The sequence below is a fragment of the Coenobita brevimanus genome, chromosome 49, assembly GCF_032717465.1.
Source record: "Coenobita brevimanus isolate Jiangsu-jjx chromosome 49, ASM3271746v2, whole genome shotgun sequence".
NCBI lineage: Eukaryota > Metazoa > Arthropoda > Malacostraca > Decapoda > Coenobitidae > Coenobita > Coenobita brevimanus.
The window spans coordinates 20,982,144-20,999,072 of record NC_137002.1 but is presented as its reverse complement, the minus strand read 5'-3'; positions in this window follow the sequence as shown (position 1 = coordinate 20,999,072).

Here is a 16,929-nt window from a genome sequence, read left to right as displayed (position 1 = left end):
TCGGCCATTTTTTTTTTCTCAGACCTATATCTGTTCTAACACAAGGCCGTCTCCATTACGTCATTAAAACCAAAGCAGTTTTCGCGTTTTATTCTTGCCACCGTTAGTCAGTTTTATTAGGCTACTTTTGGAGGGAGACCCCTCGTGGGAGTGTGTATAATCATGGCAGAAAAAAATCTAATTATAGGCACATTCCTTTGTTCTGCAGTCAATGAGTATCATAAAATTAGACGCTTTTGTAAATATAGGTTCTATCATCAAGACTTATACAATAAAAACTTTGAAATTAAGGCATGAAATTTCCATAAGCCTCAGAATATTGATTTTTTTTTTACTAAGGTTTTTAAAATTGTGCCTTAGCACAAATGGCGTATATCAGACATCTAAAAGATGACTTCATTGGAATAAAATACAATGGCTCGGTCACACTAAAGCCTTGAAAGTCCCTTGAGTTTCTCCTCGTCTATTATGCTGTTCATAAAAAGAAGCTAATTAACCTTAGGGTTGTAAAGTTTGAGAGTCTTTTGCTCCTGTCTGCATCATGGAGCCGCGTTATGGCATCAACCAGGGTAATTAGTGCTCAGGTAAAGAAGGTGTAAGAGTCCTTCACCAGTGACGCCGCCTCTTTGATGTAGTGACGGTGAACGCCTCTTGGCCGAGTCCTTTGTGGGATAAGGAGGATCACTAGCATTGCGTTCTTAACCCTCACACCTGTGGAAATTTCACAGTGACAGATAAAATCGCGTGGCTTAAACCATAGTAAAATGGTTAAGTCATTCCCCAAGAAATAAGTGTTAACCTCTGCACTTCCAGGACTTTTTTTTTTCAGTAGATTTATCCTATTACGTCACGCAGTTGTTTACTGTAGAGAAGAATAATATTCAAAGAGACAATGGTTAGATACAGGCTTCGCTAACCCCGTCATAACTGGAGTTCCTACAGAATTGGAAGAAATATTGTTTAATATCACACACACACACACACACACACACACACACACACACACACGACTCAAGGGACAAGGCTAACCACAGATGGAGAGTCGATGTATACATGAAGGGGTGTACAGACAGAGGGCTGGTGATTATTCAGAAAATAAGTACAAAAATATGCGAGGGAGGTTCAGGGTCCTTCGGTTAACATCCTTGGCGTGATGTGGTGTGGGAAAGTGATATTGTATGTTATGATGTGGTGTCGTGTGGTGTGAAAGAGGAGAAAGGTGGAGAGTATGGTGTAATTTGCAGAATTTGGTGATAATGAATACATGGTTCAGACATCATCCTGGAAACCTTTGGACGTGGAGAAGCCCTGGCAATGTCTACAAAAAACAGATAGACTATATTACAGTAAGTAAAAGGTTCAGGAATTCAGTTACAAATCTGAAGACCTACCCGGGAGCGGATTGTGGTATTGGATGTGATCATGTTCTTGTGGTAGCAACCTTTAAAGTTAAACTCAAGAAAGTCAGGAGAAAAATGAGACACAAGAGAAGAGAGTGGAGTTATCCTGGAATGGAGGAGAGAAGAAATGAGTTCCAACTCGAGCTGAGAAATAGGTATGATATACAAAGCGAATAAGAGCTGAATGAAAGTGGGATTGAACAGGAGTGGAAGCCCTTGCAGACGGCTATTTTGCAGGCAGTAAAGGAAACCGTAACACAAAAAGAACAGGAAAGAGGACAACAGTGGATTTCTGATGACATTTTAGCAATGATGGAGGAAAGAAGAGAAAAACATAATGAAAGTAGATATAGAGAACTGGATGTTGAAACAAAAAGAAAATGCAAAGAGAAGAAAGAAGAATGGTTGAATGAAAAATGCCAGCAAGTGGAAATATTACAGAGAACTAACACTAGGAACATGTTTAAAGTTACTGAAGATATAAGGGGAAGAAAAAGAAATGCTAGAAGTTCAGTAATAATAGATAAAAATGGAAACATTTTAATGGATAAACAAGAAGTATTAAAGAGATGGGAGGAATATATTCATGAGCTTTATGATGACGAGATGGGAGTCCAGCCCGAGACTGACGGTGAAGTGAGCGGACCAGTCATTTTAAAAGAGGAAATTCAGAAAGCTATGAAAAATATGGGTAAGAATAAAGCTGAAGGAGAGGATGGAGTGGTGGTTGAGATGATGGAGGCAGCCGGAGAATTTCGATTAGACAAAATAACCACTTAGGCAAACAGAATATATGACGCTGGATACATCGCAGAATCAATGAGAGAAAGTGGTTTTTGTGACCATACTAAAGAAAAATGGCGCACTGGAATGTGATAAGCATAGAACCGTAAGTGTGATGAGTCAAATGGGGAAAGTATTGTTAAGAGTGATAGGGGAAAGAATAAGACGAAACATAAATAGCTATGTGGCAAAGGAGCAGTATGAATTTCGAAGGAGCAAAGGCATTAGAAATACTATTTTTGCATTGCGAATGTTGATAGAAAGATCTCTAGAAGTACAGAAGGATTTATACTTGTGTTTTGTGGATTTTGGAAAGGCCTTTGACGCCGTGAGACATAAAGAGATGGTGAGAATGTTGCTAATGGTTGGGGTAGATAACAGGGATATAAGAATCATTGTAAACCTGTTCTGGAATCAAAAAGCTGTTGTTAGAGTCGGAGAGGAGAAGACGGGGTGGGTGACTATAAAAAGAGGAGTACGACAGGGATGTGTTCTGTCGCCAGACTTGTTTTCTTTATACGGACAAGTTGAAATGGACGAATTGAAGGAATTGGAAGGAGTCAAGGTTGGTGGTAAGAACATTAATAATCTGAGGTATGCTGATGACACGATACTGGTAGCGGATTCGGAGGAGAAACTGCAAGAACTGGTGGATACATTAGTGGAGGCATGTCAACAGAAAGGGATGAAGATTAACGTCAGGAAAACAAAGGCAATGGTACTAATAAAACGGAGAGAAGAGATAAATATCCAACTTAATATCCACGGAAGCTATGCAGAGCAGGTGAGTAGTTTCGAATACTTGGGTGCTGTATTATCAGACGACGGAGGAAGTTAGAAGGAAATTGTAAGAAGAACTGGTATTGCTAAAGGAGCTTTTGGACAAATAAGAAAATTTTTAACTAACATAACTATGGATATGAGGACACGAATAAGAGTGTTGAAATGTTTTGTCTGGTCAACGCTATTATACGGGTGCGAAACGTGGACAGTAAGAAGAATAGTTGAGGTATGGTTTTTGAGAAGAATGATGCGAATATCATGGATAGAAAAAGTAACAAATGAAGAAGTTCTGAGAAGGGCAGGAGTGGTAAGAGAAATGATGAAGACCATAAGGAAAAGATAGATGGATTTTTTTGGACATGTTACAAGTGTAAAATAACTTGAAAATGTTTACTTGGAAGATAGAGGAAAGAAGAGCAAGAGGAAGACAACGATTAAAGTATATGGACTGTATAAGAAGCGATTTACAAGAAAGACTCAGCAATGTGGAGTAAATCAGGATAGCTGAGGATAGAGGAAGATGGCGCTCCATGGCCGCTAACGTCACATGACCGGCACTTCGGTAAAGGTAAAAGATATGTTGTGGTGTGGGAAGGTGTTTCCGTGTGGTGTGATGTCATGTGGTATGGTGTAGTATGGTGTGATATGGTGTGGTGTGATGTGATGTGATGTGGTGTAGTATGCTGTGCTGTGCTGTGATATGGTATGGTGAGATGTGGTGTGGTGTGATGTGATGTGATGTGGTGTGGTGAGATGGTGTGGTCTGGTGAGGTGGTGTGGTGTGGTGTGATTCAGTGTGGTGTAGTGTAGTATGGTGTGGTGTGGTATGATGTGGTGTGGTGTGGTGTGGTATAATGTGGTGTGGGAAGATGATTTTGTGCAGTGCGGTGTGATGTGGTGTGGGAAGATGATTTTGTGCAGTGCGTTGTGATGTGGTGTGGTGTAGTGTGATGTGGTGTGGTGATTTTGTGTGGTGTGGTGTGGTGTGGATAGGGGGCATGGGGTGGTGTGAAGTGATGTGGTGTAGTATGGTGTGGTGTGGTGTGATTTGGTGTGATGTTGTGTGGTATGATGTGGTGTGGGAAGATTTTATATGTTGCAGTGTGGTGTGGTGTGGTGTGGAGTGTTGGGGTACGGGAAAGTGATTTAGTGTGGTGTGGTGGGGTGCAGGAAAGCGATTTAGTGTGGTGTGATGTGGTGTGGTGTGAAGTGGTGTGGTATGATGTGGTGTGATGTGGTGTGGTGTGACGTGGTGAGGTGTGGTGTGGGAAGGTTATTTTGTGTGGTGCGGTGAACTGTGCAGTGTGGTGTTGTGTGGTATGGTGGCGGAAAGTGATATGGTTTGGTGATATGTGGTATGGTGATACGTGGTGTGGTGTAATGTGGTGTAGTGTGGTGTGATGTGATCTATTGTGGTTTAGGGTGGTGTGATGTGGTGTGGTGTTATGTGGTATGGAGTGATGTGGTGTAGTGTGGTGTGGTGTTGCTTCGATGAAGTTGCTAAAATTAACGGAGTTAAACACCTCGCGTCCAAAGATCCTTAGTAAGAGACAGCCGGACAGACCCACTCTAAAAGATGCTCCTGCATGTAAACATATGACCTCACCATACTGACCGATGTAATGGATGCTGCATATCAATACATCAGGATATATTCTCCAGTGTGACTTTAGTGTTTTATCAATAGTACAAGGATGGATAAAAAAAACTTTTATCTTATGTTGAACTTAGTGTCGATGTCGAGTGGTTGTAGTGACTATCAGTATCATAACGAAAGCTTAGATTCTATCACCTTATTTTTGTTTTTATTTATTATTTTTTATTATTTTACAGTTGTGTAGGTGTTTGCGTTCTGGTGTGGGTACCGTGCCTGCCTGAAGCCACACTAGATTATCCTCTAGGCATAATCAAGCGACCTGTCTTATCCACCAGATACCAGATCACCAGCTGCAGAGAGAGAGAGAGAGAGAGAGAGAGAGAGAGAGAGAGAGAGAGAGAGAGTTATGAAATGCTGTGAAGGTGAAGTGTACTCGTAGGAGGGGTATGAGAGAGGTCCCTCCCCCTCCCTGAACACCTCCAGTACAACGCCATCTCTTATACCTCATGTGGCCGCAGGACGTCTTTTACTATGAGCGAGCGAGCGCAGAGAGCGAACGGACGTTTACTTTACGTTCAGCTGAGAAATGAGCGACCCGACACGACCCGGCCTGGCCCGACACGACCCGGCCCGGCCCGACACGATACGGCCCGACCGCGATGGTTTTCAGAGGGTAATAACTTTTCTATGTCATAGAGAGAAGATTCTTTCAGCGGGTAGTAAATCTATTATCTATCTATTGCCAGACGCCTCAATCCCGTTTGGGGTGCCCACAAACAAATCGCCTCCAAGTCGCCCTGTCCCCCGCCATTTCACTGCTCTGCTCCCAACCACATCCCCCTCTCTCATATACCTCTCCACCCCATCCCTCCATCTCATCCTCGGCCTCCCCCTCCCTCTTCCCCCCTCCACCTCACGCACATACACTCTCTTCGTCAGTCTTTCACCCTCCATCCTCTCCACATGGCCAAACCACCTCAGTGTGTTCCTCATAACGCTTCCTATCACATCCACATCCACACCACAACGCTCCTTTATATCTTCATTCGTCAGCCTGTCTCTCCATGTGATTCCACAGGCTCCTCTTAAATAACTCATTTCCACTGCTCTCACTCTTGACTTGTGTCCTTCCAACAACGTCCAAGCTTCACTTCCATACATTAGAGTTGGTATCACAATACTGTCATGTAGTAACTTTTTCGCTTCCATCCTCACTTCCGTTTCTTATCACTGCTTTCAAAGAACCAGCAACCTTTCTTCCCTGCTGTACACTTTCAAGCACTTCACCCTCCAAACCTCCATCCTTACTCATCACACTACCCAAGTACTTAAACGTACTCACATTTTCCAATTCCTCACCATCCAACCTCGCTGTACATTCACTGACTTCACCTCTCTCAAAGACCATCATTTTACTCCTCCCTACATTCACCTTTAGATTCCGTTTCTTACACACTCTCCCAAACTCATCCACCAAGCCTTGCAGCTCCCCTTCGTCTTCACTCAACAACACAGTATCATCTGCAAACAACAGTACAGGGAGTTTCCAAACACTATCCTCTCTCACCAGGGCCACTCCAACATCCACTACCCTACCTTGTACCTCTTTTATTACCCCATCCATGTACAGATTGAACAACCATGGAGACATGACACATCCCTGTTTCAACCCAACTTTCAAAGAGAAAAATTCACTTAGTTCACCATCCACACGCACTGCAGCCTTCGCACCATCGTACATACTCTTCACAGCATTCAACAACTTCCCATCTACTTCATATATTCTTAACACTTTCCACAATCCTTGTCTATCCACCCTGTCATATGCTTTCTCCAAATCCATGAAAGCCGCATACAACTTCTTTCCCTTCTCTAGAAACTTTTCCACTAAAGATCTAAGAATGAATATCTGATCTACACAACCTCTTCCCTTCCTAAAGCCTCCCTGTTCTTCTCCAACTAATTTCTCTGTTCTTTCTCTAACTCTGTCAATAAGTATCCTACCATACACTTTTCCTATTATACTAAGAAGACAAATGCCCCTATGATTACCACACACTTCTTTTTCCCCTTTTCCTTTGTACGAGGGAATAATTATACCTGACTTCCAATCCTCCGGGACTCTACCTTCCTCCCAGGCCAATCTGCACATCTTCCACATCCATTCTACTACTATCTCTCCCCCATACTTACCACGAATTTAAACTCAGTTCATTTTTTCCTTCAGTCCATATCCCCTTTGGCCCTTTTCCTCACAGAACCACAAATCTCACCCTCTACCGATATATCTCCATTTTGTTTTCCCGGTTACCATCTCCTTACAAACTTTCGAAACAAGGGCGGCACCTGTTGTTATATCAAATCCCAATATGCAGTTGATACTATTTTAAACTTCACTTCATCCAGTTTTGATTACTCATTATATAAATTAAATTGCCAAAACATTACCAAATATATCTGTGTAGTTTATCGCTCCCCCAATGCTTCTTCGGAACCCAGTGTATTTGATTCCATATCCACTCAGTTGAGTAACCTTGACCTTGCCCTTGGCAATGAAATTACCATTTTGGGTGATTTTAACATACACAATGTTGAATGGCTATTGCATTCTGCCCGGACTGACGACGCTGGTCTAGAATGCGAGCTATTTGCGGAATCGTTTAATCTCACCCAGTTGGTAAAGCAACCAACCAGAATACCTGATAACCCTGACCATAATGCCCATCTCTTGGATTTATTCTTGACAAATAATCCAGATCAATACAGGATAGAGGTACTGTCACCACTTGGATCCTCTGACCACAATCTCATCAAAGCCTCATTAGTTAACCCTCCTACACCTCCCCATTCTGAACCTGTCAGGGTGACCCGATGGCACTTTGACAGGGCAGACTGGGATGGATTTAGAAATTATCTTGCTGATGTTCCATGGCAGTCTTTCTTCTCTAGTGATCCCAATTCTACCCAGTCCCACATTTGTGACTTAATACTAGCTGGTATGGATTTATTCATACCAAGTCAACAATTCACTAAAAGATCAAACTCTCCAAAATGGTTTGATGGCAATTGTGCCAGAGCAACAGCCCAAAAGTCATTAGCATATAACTCTTACTTAAAATCAAAAACACCTGAATCACTCTCCCAATTTAAAATTGCTAGAAATCATGCAAAAGCTGTATTAAATCTATCTAAATCAAACTTTCTTCAAAAGCAAGCATCAAAACTACTTAACAACCCTAATGACAATAGAATATTCTGGTCAACTCTTAATTCTTTCAATAATAACTTTAACAAGTCATCTTCCATTCCCCCCACTAAAATCTTCAGATGGCAATATTACAAATGACCCACGTGGGAAAGCAGATATCTTTGCTAGTACCTTTGCTAGAAACTCTACCATAGATGATACCAGCCAGAATGTCTCAGTACTGGAACTTGATTCTCCCGAAATTGCCCCACTTAAAATACAGACAAGATTTGTAAAATCCATCCTAGACAATTTACCTACCAACAAAGCTCCAGGTCCAGATGGAATTCCGCCAATTGTTTTGAAAAAGTGTTCCCCTGAACTTGCCTCTGTCCTAGCTAAATTATTCAGACTATGCATACGTACTTCTTTATTCCCAAATTCATGGAAAGAAGCCAATATCCACCCAGTTCCGAAGAAAGGAAGTTCGTCTGACCCCTCCAATTACAGACCAATAGCTATCACATCTTCTCTTGGTAAGGTATTTGAAACTTTAATTAATAAGCATATTGTTAAACATCTTGAATCCAACAACTTAATTAATGATAGACAATACGGTTTTCGCCACGAAAGATCCACCATTGACATACTCAATCTCTTAACTCATACCATCCATCAATCAATAGATCTAATTGGAGAAACTCATGCAGTAGCTCTTGATATCTCTAAAGCTTTCGACAGAGTATGGCACCGTTCCCTGCTGTCCAAACTCCCTTGCTATGGACTAACGTCTTTTGTTCCTTTGATTTCTTCTTATCTTAGTGACAGGAAAATAAGAGTAAAAGTAGATGATGTATATTCGAATTTCCACTCAATTAACGCCGGCGTGCCGAAGGGATCAGTTCTGGCGCCAACCCTATTTCTGGTTCATATTAATGATCTCTTATCTGTCACTCACAATCCCATTCACTCATATGCAGATGACTCAACACTACATAGTTCATTCACACTCAGACATCCATTTACAAAGTCTAATATCTCTACCTCTCAACTCAATACAGCCATCTCCATAAATGAAGATCTATCTACAATCAGTGAATGGGGACAAAACAACCTTGTCTCTTTTAATGCTAGTAAAACTAAATATATACAGTTTACCAATAGACAGATATTGCCAGACTCGTACATTACCTTCAGTGCTACTAATATTCCCATCTCCAAAAGTATTGAAATTCTTGGTGTCTCACTTAACAGTGCCCTCAGCTGGACCTCTCATGTCAGATCACTTGCTAAAACCGCCTCAAAGAAACTTGGATTATTGTACAGAGTCCGTAACTTCTTCGCCGATGAGCAGTTAGCTATAATTTATAAGAGTCATGTGCGCTCTCAGCTTGAATATTGCTCACCCTTGTGGAATGGTTGTGGAGAGGTTGCATTAAGGCAACTAGACAAAATTCAGAATAAAGCTGTTAGAATCATTAACAACCCTGCCATTACATATAAACTACCTCCCTGCAAGTAAGAAGGAATGTTGCCTCCCTTGCATTATTTTACAGATATTTTTTTTGGCAAATGCTCAGACGAAGTTGCGTCCATGGTGTCACCTCTCCATGCCTTCCCTCGTGCTACACGGGCATCTGGTAGCGCTCATGACTGGAATGTCACTCAACCATATTGCAGAACTTCTGCCTATCAGAATTCTTTCATTCCCCGAACTGCATCTCTCTGGAACTCGCTTCCCCAGAGTTGTTTTCCTCCAAATTTCAACCTACAACTCTTCAAGTCTAACTGTTACAGATATTTTATGAACAGAGGACACCAGTAATCTGGTGTATGGATTATTTTTTTTTCTCCATTTGTTTTTCCTTCCTCCGTTCTGTTATTAAAAAAAAAAAAAAAAAAAAAAAAAAAAAAATTCACCACACACTCCATCAATTCCTGGGGCTTTCCCCGATTTAACTTTCTTCATTGCTTCCACAACTTCTATCCTACTGATTTCTTCCTGTCTTCTCACCTCCCTCCTTCTCCCAGCCATTCCCCAGCCACTTATACTCGCATTACTTCCATCCTCATGTTCAACAATTCCTTAAAGTGTTCTCTCCATCTGCTCACTTTTTCTTCCTTCTCCACTAGTAATCTACCATAAAATATCTTACACTTCCCTGCTAACTTCACTTCCACCCTGTCTTACTCTTTTCACCTCTTTCCAGAACATTTTCTTACAGTCCCTCCACTTTACACTCAAATTCCTTCCAAATTCCTCATCCACTCTCTTCTTACTCTATCTTACTAATCTTTTCACCTCTCTCTTTCTTTCTATATATAACTCTCTCTTCCGCCTTTCAACTTTTTCCACGCCCCTATTTCTCATCCATTCATTGTATGCTTTCTTCTTTTGTGCCACAGCCTGTCTCACCTCTTCAGTCCACCACGCTATTCCTTGCACCCCCCTCCGTCTTCTCTTCCTTCCATACACCACATCACATGCTGCACATATTTCTTCTGTAAATATCCCACTCACACACCTTCCACGTCTTCCATCTGGTCCATTTCTCTCTTATACTCTGCTTTTTTCTCATCCTCTTGTAACCTTTCCACTCTCCTTGCAACTACTCCATCCTCTCGCTTTCTCTTCTTCTATTCCTCCATCTTACTTGAATCCTAATTCTGGCCACCACCAAGTAGTGGTCAGAAAGTCCACTCCCCCAACCTGTATAAGCTCTTGCATCTATTACACATCTCCGCATCCTTTCATCCACACACACATAATCAATCATTGCCTTCCTTTCATTCAGTTCACCAACCACCCTTCTCATCACTCGCCATGTACACCTGTGGATCATTTTATGCCTGGAGAGGGTATTGGCTATCACCAACCCCCTCCCAGCACAAATGTCCACTAACGCACTCCCATTCTCATCTACCTCAGCAGGCACACCCCACTCACCAACTATTCCATCCACCTTCACATTCCCTACTTTACCATTCATATCACCGATCAAAAACACTCTCTCATTCCTTCCAAACTTTTCCATGCACACTTCTACATTTGTCCAGAACTCTTCTCTCACTCTTCTAGCACGATCTTGCATTGGCACATACACACACACAATCGCCCACATTTGTATTCCAACTTTCAACTTTACCCACACAATCCTTGACCCAACTGATCCATACTGTCTTATGCTGTTCTTCCATCTTTTACTCACAACTATACATACTTCTTCCTTTGCCCTCTCATTCTCACCTACTCCTGCACATATACCCCATCCATACTCCCATTCTCTCACACTTTCTCCTCTCCATTTTGTTTCAGTAATTCCACATACATCCACTTTCGCACCCTCAAGCACCTGGACAATCTCTCTCTCTTTCACCTCATCATTCGCTTCTCTTACATCCCACGTAGCCATTACCAAGTCCTTTGTCCGGTGCTGGGTCGTCATCGTTTGGTCAGTCCTTGTCCGAGGCTTCTTGTTTGTTTTTTTCGTTAGTATTTTTCCGGGGAGGGGCACTAACCCTCCGCCAACCCTTTTAGTCGCCTTTTACGACAAGCAGGGATACTGGGGGAGTATTCTTGAAAAAAACCCTACCCCCAGGGGTAGTAGATACATTCAAGAAATGTTGCTTTTGGCTAAATATTTACTCATGGGACCAAAGAAACCACTTGGAATCCTAGCTTCCCAAAGGAATGTACGGGGGGCTTCAGTTGACATGCTCCACTATGAACCTGATTTTAAAAAGATTTACTGTTGTTGCACTGTTTTCTTGCATAAATTCCACCAATTAAATACTGGATATTATGCTCAGAATTTTACAATAATGTCTTTTTCTATATTTAAGGGGTGAAACCAGCAATGATAATCGCTCTGTTTCTTGGTTTTATCATTCGGTCAATATGCACATCCAGAGAGGAAAAGTGAGAGAAAGAAAACGGGAGGGAGTAAATATTTTAGGTCAATTATTCTTCTGTTATTGTTAAGCTACCTCACCAGAAATGCTGAAAGCTTACACCAAGATGAAAGTATGATGATAGGCGGGTGTACAAATGCTCGATCACTTGCCACGCGCTCACTAAGCGCACTGTACTGGTATATAATTATTGCAAGCTGCAAACCTTATTTAATTTTTAAAAAGTCCTCTTTAGGACTTTCACTTTAACCTGACCCAGATTTTCCTCCATGTACAGCTTAGTTCAAGAAGCTCAACGGCAGATAAAAAAAAGTACTCTGCATACTTCTCATTACAATCCTTTGTGACTATTATCATAATCTCGAGTTAATGAGTTACTATGATACAGCATTCAAGATGAAGAAACGGACATTTTAGACGAAGTTAAAAACAAAACAAAATGTATAGTATTGAGGGATTAGAGAAGGCTGTATCTAATTCATCGAGCTAGAAAAGTGTCCCTGAAGCCGAATAAAAATGGTGTGGAGATGGCAAGGCTACACTGGAGCTGACAGCCGACTGAAGCGTCCTTCAGGCGTCTTAAGGCAGCGTCCCTTATCCAGGAGATCAAAGGCCTCAGGGGCGACATGTGTGTGTGGTTGTGAGGGGATAAGAGAGGTGGGGGGGAAGTGACGATGTGGGAGAGGTGACGGGAGAGGAAGGGCATGTTTGGAGAAAATGTGGTGGATTGTAAAGGTGGGGAAACCAAGGAGTTGGACCAAAGTTACGATTAATACCGTTAGCTGATGATATATTCACATAAAAAATCTGTGCAGCATGTGAGGTAGTGTGTGGGATGAAGAGAAGACGAAAAGGGGTGCAGGGAACAGCATGTTGGAAAGAAGAGGTGAGACAAACTGTGGCACAAAAGAATAAAACATATAGTGAGTGGATGGGAAGCAGGGGCGTGGAGGAAATTGAGAGACGGAAGTGAGAGTTATATGTTAAGAGGACGACAGAGGTGAAAAGACAAGTAAGAGAGGGTAAGAAGAAAGTGGATGAGGATTTTGGAAGGATTTTGAGTATAAAGTGGAGAGAATGTAAGAAAATGATCTAGCAAGAGGTAAGGTGAAAGATAAAAATGGTAGATTGCTTGTGGAGAAGGGGAAAAAAAGTGAATAAATGGAGATAACACTTTCAAGAACTATTAAACATAGAGAAAGGAAGTGATACGAGGATAAGTGGTTGGGGAATGGCTGGGAGAAAGAAGGAGGTGAGAAGACAGGACGAAATAATAGGATGGAAGTAGTGGAAGCAGTGAAGAAAGTCAAAATAGGGAAAGATCCAGGAACTGATGGAGTGTTTGATGAAATGCTGAAGCATGGGGGAGAGATAGTTGTAGAATGGATATAGAGAATGTGCAAATTGTCCTGGGAGGAAGGTAAAGTCCTGGAGGATTGGAAGTCAGGTATAATTTTTCCCCTGTACAAAGGAAAGGGGGAAAAAGAAATGCATGGTAATCATAGGGGAAAAATGTCTTCTTAATGTAACAGGAAAAGTGTATGATAGGATACTTATTGACAGAGTTAGGGAAATAACAGAGGAATTAGGTGGTGAAGAACAAGGAGGTTTTTGGAAGGGAAGAGATTGTGTAGATCAGATATTCATTCTTAGATCTTTAATGGAAAAGTTTCTAGAGAAGGGAGAGAAGATGTATCCGACCTTCATGGATTTGGAGAAAGCATATGTCAGGGTGCATAGACAAGGAATATGGAAAATATTAAGAATATATGGAGAAAATGGGAAGTTGTTGAATGCCGTGAAGAGTATGCACGAGGGGGTCAAGGCTGCAGAGCGTGTGGACAGAGAATTGAGTGAATTTTTCTAATTAAATATTGGATTGAAAGAGAGATGTGTGTTCAGTCTGTATGTGGATGGGGTTATGAAAGAGATACAAGGTAGGGCAGTGGATGTTAAAGTAACTTTAATGAGAGAGGCAAAGTTTGGAAACTCCCTGTACTGTTGTTGGGAGATGATACTGTGTTGCTATGTGAAGACGAAGGGGAACTGCAAGGCTTGGTGAATGTGTTTGGAAGAGTGTGTAAGAAACGGAATCTAAAGGTGAATGTAGGGAAGAGTAAAGTTATTGTCTTCGAGAGAAATGAAACCACTGAATGTACGATGAGGATGGATCAGGAGGAAATAAAAAATGTAAGTGGATTTAAGTCCCTTGTTAGTGTGGTGAGTAAGGATGGAAGTTTGGAAGATGATGTGCTTGAAAAGGTACGAAGCAATGATAAAAAACAGGGGAGTGAGCATGGAAGTAAAACAGTCGCTGCATGACAGTTTTGTGAGACCAACTCAAACGTATGGAAGTGAAGCTTGGACCTTGTTGGAAGGACACAAGTCAAGAGTGAGAGCAGTGGGAATGAATTACTTGAGAGGAGCATGTGGAGTTACATGGAGAGACAGACTGGCAAATGAGGAAGTGAAGGAGCTTTGTGGTGTGGAAGTGGATGTGATAGAAAGAGTTAGGAGAAATTAAATGAGGTGGTTTGGCCATGTGGAGTGGATGGATAACGAGAGACTAACGAGAAGAGTGTGTGTAAGTGAGGTGGAGGGGCCAAGAAAGAGATGGAGGGATGGAGTGGGGAGGTATATGAGAGAGGGGTGTGTGAGATGAGTGCAGGGCAGCGAAATGGCTCGGGACCGGGCGACATGGAGGCTATTTATTTGTGGCCACCCTTTGCGGGATTAAGGCGTGTGGCAATAATTAGACAGAGTGAAAAGATAATGTCTTTACCGAGGACAGATTGAGAAGATTGCAAGGATGGTGACGGGGGCTTGGTAAGACGATAGAGGAGAAGTTACAATCAGGGAAGGATAAGCGAAGAGTTTGGATGTAGAGTGTATGATAAGGGAGGAATGAGGATAACTATGATACATGGTGAAGGGGATGCGAGAAAGTTATAGAAGGAAGAACTCAATGGAGGAGTGAGATAACCTTGAGGGAAAAGTTAGGGGTGTGGAAGGAACGTTGTGGAGTAGGTCCTGTAGAGGGAAGGGAGGTAGGTATGAGAGGAGATACAGTCGGTAAGGCGGAAATAAAATCCAGCAGTAAAGAAGTCAGATAGAACCAAAGTTGTGGCATGCGTTATCTTTGTCTCCATTCCCACCATATGACGGAAACCTCTCAAAGATTTTCACCTTGACTGTTTTATCATCCAAATCAAATAATCAAAACACATCAGTCTGTGTGTGTGTGTGTGTGTGTGTGTGTGTGTGTGTGTGTGTGTGTTGGTGGGAGGGTGAGAACACTATTATTTCATTCAGCCAGAGTAAACCTGGCGTACACATCGAGTGACATCAGACCAACAACATTACCAGCCAACCAGTGGTGAGATTAGACAGATACAGAGATGTACAACAGCTGTGTATACAGTAGAGTTAGCCTTTAAGGCCGGACTTTGATTTTCCCTTTGTGATGAATGCCCAGAGAAGGTGTTGAGCTGGGCCAGCTACGGGGATTTTAGCTTAAGTAGTTCTCTCTCTCTCTCTCTCTCTCTCTCTCTCTCTCTCTCTCTCAGCTTCCAGGGAGACCTCTCTTCGTGAAAAGATTAGGAAAACATGTGAATACACGTTTAGTGCAAGAGCATCTGTTTAATTTTTTTTAAAACCATCATTTGATTTTATTCACCTTAAGAAAGACCTCTCATAAAGAAGGGATCGAAAATAATTTCAAATTAACCTTTTCCACTTTACACCCCCGTCTCCATACTCCTCTCTCCTCTTCCCCTCCTGCTGTCAATCTTCTCTTCCCTTCTACCCTTCTTGCTTTCCCTCCCCCCACCATCCTTTTCTTGTTATTACAGCAGCAACCGCGGACAAGTCGCAAAAACATGAATATCAGCCAGGAAATTCCCTGGATACGAGTTAGGGGGGGAGAAAGGTGGAGTGAGAGGCCCAAAAGGGGCAAGTGGGGAGTGGTGGGTAGGGGAGAGGACAAGGGGAGTGGTGGGTAGGGGAGAGGACAAGGGGAGTGGAGGCGGAAAACAGTAGGTGGAGTGCATGGGAGGAATTTTATGAATATCTAATCCACTTCCTCGTGGAGTTATTGGCTCTCAACGTCTTTAGTATGATCAGGTCGTCTTTACCATGTTTTGGCTACCCTCACACAAGTTGATTTGCCTCAGGACTGACCCTTCATGGTATAGAAACTTAAACAAATGAGGATATTTCCCAGTATAATACTACGTCTTCCAACCACTAAACGGCTTTAAACCAGTTAGAGCAGACATCTAGTAGTGAAGGGGTTGGAAACAGTGTACAGTAGACTCTTGAATACGATGCCTTTTCTATTACTTTATTCACTGCCTTTATGCAGTTCTGTTCAGGATATTTGAAATGTCTGGAAGAAAAGGCTGAGAAGAAATATACGAGAACTCCTTCAGTACGATGTAGAATTACAATTATGTTCTGTTTTTTGCAAGACGATTATATTCAGTATTTGAAGCACCTCTCATAGTAAAAGTATAAAGTAGCTCCGGAAAAGTTGTGGTAAGTTTGATAAATGGCACACCTACTTCATGAAGAAAACTTAGTTTCTGTCAGACGGCATATTTTACATTTTTGCTATCAGCTAAATAAATCTGTTTGTTCCTAGCAGTAATACTAGCGCTCAGTAATCACGTCTGCTGAACACTCATGAAAAAACATGGCTAAATGACTGAAAACATTGGCAAAACATGACAGTCTTCATACCCATACGAGCTGCAAAGCATGGTAACTCCCAGGCTTGTGGGAGAGAGTTTAGTCATGCTAAAATATGAGAAAAAACTGTTCTGAAAACCATGCGTCCAAGGATAAAACTGAGGGGCACCAACCCTTTTCTAAAACTACCCCATCACTTTTATACCTACACCACACATTCCCCAGAGTTAAACACCAAATTATAAACATGTCAAAAGTTACCAAACTGTGCCTAATGAGTTATGTGGCAGGACAACATAGACTGGCTTGTGGTGCCGGGCGCTGGGCAGGCTGATGTTAAGACAATCGATGAGTAATGCAGTATCTCAGCTGCTCAGTGACAAAGGATCTCTAGGCCCTGCTGGTGGTGGTGGTGGTGGTGGGGGGGGGTATTAAAATGCCACAGTATGGCATTGGAAGGGAAAGTGAAAACGTAATTTTCCTCTCATTAATCAACCGTTTTTTTTTTTTTTTACATAAATAATATTGTCTGGGGTGTGCCTGAATAAAATTTAAAGTATAACTGATGGCAAATGAAG